Source organism: Aegilops tauschii, chromosome 2 (genome assembly GCF_002575655.3).
Source record: "Aegilops tauschii subsp. strangulata cultivar AL8/78 chromosome 2, Aet v6.0, whole genome shotgun sequence".
Classification (NCBI taxonomy): Eukaryota; Viridiplantae; Streptophyta; class Magnoliopsida; order Poales; family Poaceae; genus Aegilops; species Aegilops tauschii.
This window is the reverse complement of record NC_053036.3, coordinates 535,577,825-535,583,742: the sequence shown is the minus strand read 5'-3', so window position 1 is coordinate 535,583,742 and position 5,918 is coordinate 535,577,825.

Sequence of the window (5,918 nt, the reverse complement as noted above, 5' to 3'; positions counted from 1 at the left end):
GCCCACCTCACACTATCACCGTGCGACACCTAACTCTTTACATAGTACTCCCTCCGTTCCTAAATATTACTAGATGAGTCCCCGCGCGTTGCCGCGGAACAGCGGTATATCTCTCTGCGCAAAATTATCGATTTCATAGAACTAAAAAAAAAACTCTATAACCGCATGACAAATGTGGTAGCCAAACTAAATAAACTCCCATCATCATTTAGATCATCCCACGTAAGGAAAAAAGATCAGCCAACTCCTACTGCATAATGGGATTATATTTTTCTTTTTGACATGTTAATGGGACTTAAAAGCTCACTTACATGCATGCTACCGGTGCATGCTTGCATGCAGACATGTTGATGTGATTTAAAACCCACTCACATGCATGTGCCACGATATTTCTGCATGCTTGCATGTGGCTTAGTGCGGAGCCTCTCAACGTCTAGACCAGACGGCTATTATGGACTGATTTACTTCATCTAACGGCTACATCAATTTTGATGATGTGGCTCAAGGAGAGGATAGAGAATTCCTAGTAGTGAGGGCTAGCTATTACTAGTAGATAAGTCTTTGTAGGGATTCCACTACATACGGAACAAAATGAATGAATCTACACTTAAAATGCATCTATATACATCCGCATGTGGTTCATGGTGAAATCTCTACAAAGACTTATATTTAGGAATGGAGGAAGTACTAGTATAGTACGTACTATAATTTATCAGCGAGATAAATTTGTACAATGCTACGAAGCTTCCAGCTTCTGTTACATGTATCTTACGTCCAAGGTTGCCCGTTGCAACATTTCATCAAATACAAAGGAGACTAACATGCATGCTATTGCATCTCAATGATTGACAAATCATAGCAAATATGTACTCCCTCCGTTCCAAAATAAGTGTCTCAACTTTGTGCAAACTTTAGTACAAAGTTGTACTACTACTAAAGTTGACACTTATTTTGGAATAGAGGCAGCTAAAGAAAAAATGATCCATGCAGTCCCTAGCCCTTGAACCGTGAACCCTGACCAGGCTTCAATTTGCTGGCAACGTTCGAGCTTCCTAATAAATGAAGTTTGCAACCTTTTGACCATCGGATCATTTTGTGCAGTTTCACCAAAATCGAGATGAGCATCCCTGTGGCAAAGAAATTGAAGAAGCGTGATTAGAATAAGATTACTGGGACTAGTTGATGAGACATAAACTCATCACAAATACAGTAGTAGAAGCCAGTAGAGGTATGTGCGGGGCAAAGAAGTAGAGAAATATCCACAGGGAGTGATGTGGGCAGCTGGAGCAGTGGTGCAAGCCGGCTATAAAGGGAGTTGTACCTGAGGGACGTAGCTCAACCTTGAGGAGGGCGGCGGGAGGCGACAACTGCCCACGTCACGGCAGTGAGCAAGGGACGAAGGCAACCTCACCGGCTTTGTGAGAGAGAACGGCGGGGACCCCTGATCGGGACGTGCCGACAGTGGGTTTTCGCCGTCAGCGACGGCCACCGCATCTACACTAAGCATCCACCCCTTCCCCAAGCGGACGCGATCCGCTGGGATGTTAGAGATGTGGCCACAGTCGTTTTGTGCGAGAGAGTGTGAAGAGAGCAACCCCAGCAAGCAACCGTGTAGGCTGGCCCATCCTGACTATGTATATAGTGGAGCGGTTTCCTTTTCTCTCCATATGAACCTATCATATTGCGTACGTGCCACTGAAGAAAAAAAACTTTATCTATAAATGACGCGGCACCTACTACTCGTTCTCCTATAACCTTGCGCTTGGCATCTCCAAAATATTAACCTTGCGATTGGCTCTTCGCCTCTTCGGGAAGTCGACCAATAATGGTAGTGCAGTATATATCATTCTGGCTATATGAGACCGAATGAATTGCTGCACGTCCACCACGTGGGCGAGGGTCGAGGGGCGAGGGAGAGTGCTACATACGGAGCAAAATGAGTGAATCTACACTCTAAAGTACATCTATATACATCAGTGTTTGGAGTATGTACTAGTAGTTCATATTGAAATCTACTAAAGGACATATATATTCCAAACAATATGATATAATCTCTATAACCAAGGTAGTAGTAGGGACGAGGAGTAAACGGAGGGAGTAGTAAATTTTTCTCCTCGTCCTGCGGGCCACCGCGCGCATGGGCGAGGGAGCAGGCGTAAGGCGCAGCAAGCTTCACCTCATCCTGCGAGCCACTGCGCCCGTGGGCGGGGGAGACGGCGTACTAAGCAAGCTTCTCCTTGTTCTGCGAGTTGACGGGACACATCAAAAGTACTCCAGTGTATAGAGCCTTGCCTCTAAGGTAGGCCCCACATGGTTTGCCTCTTTTTTAACATAACACGTCAAGTCGCAATTTGTTTGTTCACCCATGGTAGACGATCCTCCCTCCACCAAGTGGACAACCAGTACACGTGCCAAATTACCACGTGGGCTGCCTTTTTCGTACAGAAATGAGCTCCACCGTGTACCCGCGCGGGTGTGGTTGGGAAAGAGACGGGAGTACGTGCGCCGTGCATGCACCTCTTCTCTTCGTGCACATCCCCCACCTACGTGGGTGTGTGTGAGAGATACAAACCGCGTTCGCGAGTGTTTTTTGTTTTGGGTGGGGGGTTGATTTCATGAATTATTTGTGGGAATATGTGTCGATGACATCTCAAACAAAATTTTGCATGCAATGTGTGTGAAATGGAGGCCTATCCATATCATACATAGAGGGTCGGGCAATCCACGAGAAGAGAGGGAGGGGTCATAGCTATCGATAGAGTCGAAGAGAGGATCAAGTGGGTGGGTGCGAGATCGATGAAGAGAGCCATCGAAATTGTGTGTGTGTGCAAGTCAAAGGTATAGGGCGACTGGCCTACCGGAATGTTAGAGGGCACATGTCAAGTTTGTGTGTGGTAGGGAGACATGACTAGAGCGCTCGATGTATCGGTGTGTGTGTGTGTGGGGGGGGGGATGGGGGTGGGGGGAGGGGTAGACAGAGGCCTAACTATAGAGGTAGAACGACTCGTATATGTGTTGAGAAGGAGAGACCCAGCTATGTCTTGAGGGAGATCGGTCGACATCCATACATAACTGAAGGACGGGAAATATGATGGGACAGAGAGAGAGAGGAGAGAGAGAGGGAGGGAGAGGGAGGGAGAGGGGTAGAGTGCTGGATGGGTGATGGAGTTGCTTCTCGAAGATGGTGGGAGAGGCCTACTAGACAAACTGAGGGTGGAACTGCAATGTTATCAATAAGAGTGGGGATGTGTTTCTGTGTGTGCCTGTGCGTGATAGATCTGTCGGGACGCATCCATGGATGATGAAGGGGAACCATGTGTTTGGTAAGCAAACCTAACTAGATCGGTAGATCAATTGTTGTTTGTCGGAGGAAGGGAGAGACACAACTAATGAGGTAGATCGATTGGTGTGTGGGCAAAAACGAGTTATAAGGACCTAGCTAGCTATATGTATAGCGAGAGATCGCTCGGTGTACGTCCATTTGTTAGAGGCAAATAAGGCCCAGCGAGATGGATAGACAGAGAGAATGGAGCTAGGAGGTGGTGCGAGAGGCCCAACTACTAGCTAGATAGGGGGAGGAGTGTGCGGTTGTGAGATCGATGAAAAGAGGGGCGAGAGTTTACACGTGTGTCTGACCGTATGAGAGACACGAGGCAAGGACACATAAAGGAGGAGATTGAAGGTGTGTGTGTATGTTGTAGGCAGGCATCGCTGGAGAGGTTTATCGATCGGTGTGTGTCGAAAAGGAGTTGTGGAGAGTCTAGGAGAACGACCTAAAGAAAAAAATGAATGTGCCCGGTGGATAGAATGCCGAGGGAGGGGGAGGGCGAGGAGGGCATGTGCATGCACGAGAGAAAGTTAGTGGTAGCTACAAAGGTTAGAGGATTGTGTGGGTTTAAGAGACTAACAAAGATCATAATTTGATATGAAAGCAGATTCATATATTTGAATAGGAGATCATAGTGTTTTAAACATTGCATGCATGAATATAGCGGTGATACACGTGCTGTGCACATGTTATACCATAATGTGATAACGCATGGCGTTTGCAACTCACAGCTAAATGCCGAACAATCTAAACCATACTATACATCAAACAATCTCACATTTTATTTGAATTTGTGATAATGTGTGGCGTTTGCAGCTTACAACTAAATATCGAACAATCTAAACAATACTATATATCAAACATTCTCACATTTTATTTGAATTTGTGGTAATGTGTGGTGTTTGCAACTCACATCTAAATACTTGTAGGCGTAGGGGGCGGGGCACCATACATAATGTGATAACACATTATACATATGAGACATGGTTTAGATTATGAAGATCTAGCTAGAGCTAGAAATGTAATGTGATTTGAAATCAAAATAAAGTGGATTCAAAAAATCTGGTTCGAGTTCATATAGTACACATAGTTCATATGTAACTCGAGACTAATCATGTGGTGTGCTGTGAAGATAATACACAAACGATGGTTTAACTTGACAATAATGATGATTGTAGATCTTATTAAAACAGAGAAACGAATTCAAATGCTTTGACTTCACAACAATCATTACTGTAGATCTTATTCAAATAGAGAAATGAATTCAAATTTAGTTCATATTGAAGCTGTAGTATATACGTTTGGAATGCACTAAAACGTTCATTTGAGTAGTAGGTTGAATGCATTATACACGTAGCGAAATATTTTAATTGAACATAGCATGAATTCAAAGTTTTGAATGACATTTGTAGTGCGCATTGATTTGGTACAGTACACGTTAGGCTTGTCCGGAAATTTCAACCCGCGCCTTGTTAGCCCGAAATATTTAAGATATATCTTTGTCTCGTTGTGCTCTGACAACTCCCTCCATCTCAACCCGCGCCTTGCTATTCCGAAATTACAACGCGCGCGAAAACTCCCACCTCCTGTGAAATCCCGACACGCGAAATGCCCGTGGGACCCCTGAACCGAAAGAACCGCCTCAAATCGGTGGGGGTACTTTCGTAACATACCCCACATTTCGGACAAGCGCGTCTCTAAGCCATGGTTCCCCACTGCCATCCCATCCGCCCACCCATTCGTACACCGAGGCCGCAAAAACCCGCGACGAAACCCCACACCCTGCTCCGTCCGCCACCCAGCCGGAGCCTCTTCCCCGATGACGTCGTCCACAGCAACACTTCGACGTCCCTCATCCACCGTACCGGATGAGGATCCGTCGTTGATCTCATCGTCCCGCCGGTTCAGCCACCCCGTCCTCCACCTCCATGGAGCTGCCCCGATGTTCCCCTCATCTTTCGCGCCACCTCCATTCCCACACCGCCGTCTTCACCTGCACCACCAGAAGAGCATCATCATCACCGTATCCTCGGATGAAGCTGCGACCTAATCGGCGTCACCAAAGAGGTTGTACACTAATCGCCGCATTTTCTTCTTGATTCGATCTCACGGTGCTGCCGTCGCTCGGTCCCGAGCCGACCCGGCGCGGCTCCATCCACGGCGGCGTCGCTGGCCACTTCCTCCACGGCGTCGCTCCCTCGGTGGCGACGTCCACATCAGTAGGAGCTGCTGCTGCTTTAGCTCTCGCTTGCGCTGCTGCTCTGCTCTTGCTCTCGGTCCCCTGCCTGGTTTGCTCTTGCTATTGCTCTTGCTCGCGCTGCTGCTCTCGCTCTTGCTCTTGCTTGTGATGCTGCTCCGATTTAGCTACACTTCAGTCGACTGAATCGACTTTTGGGTCAATCGATTTTCAGGGGGGGGGGCTCGCCGGGGTGAAGGAAGAACCAGCCGCAGCGGGGAGGGGGGCTCGCCGGAGAAGTACCCCACTATCTATCTTAGGGTTCAGGATGGGGGCGGTGGTCGCCGGCGGTGGCGGGGCGGTGGCGTAGGGATCGCCGGAGAAAAAGCTCGGCACGGGGGGGGCCTAGAGGGA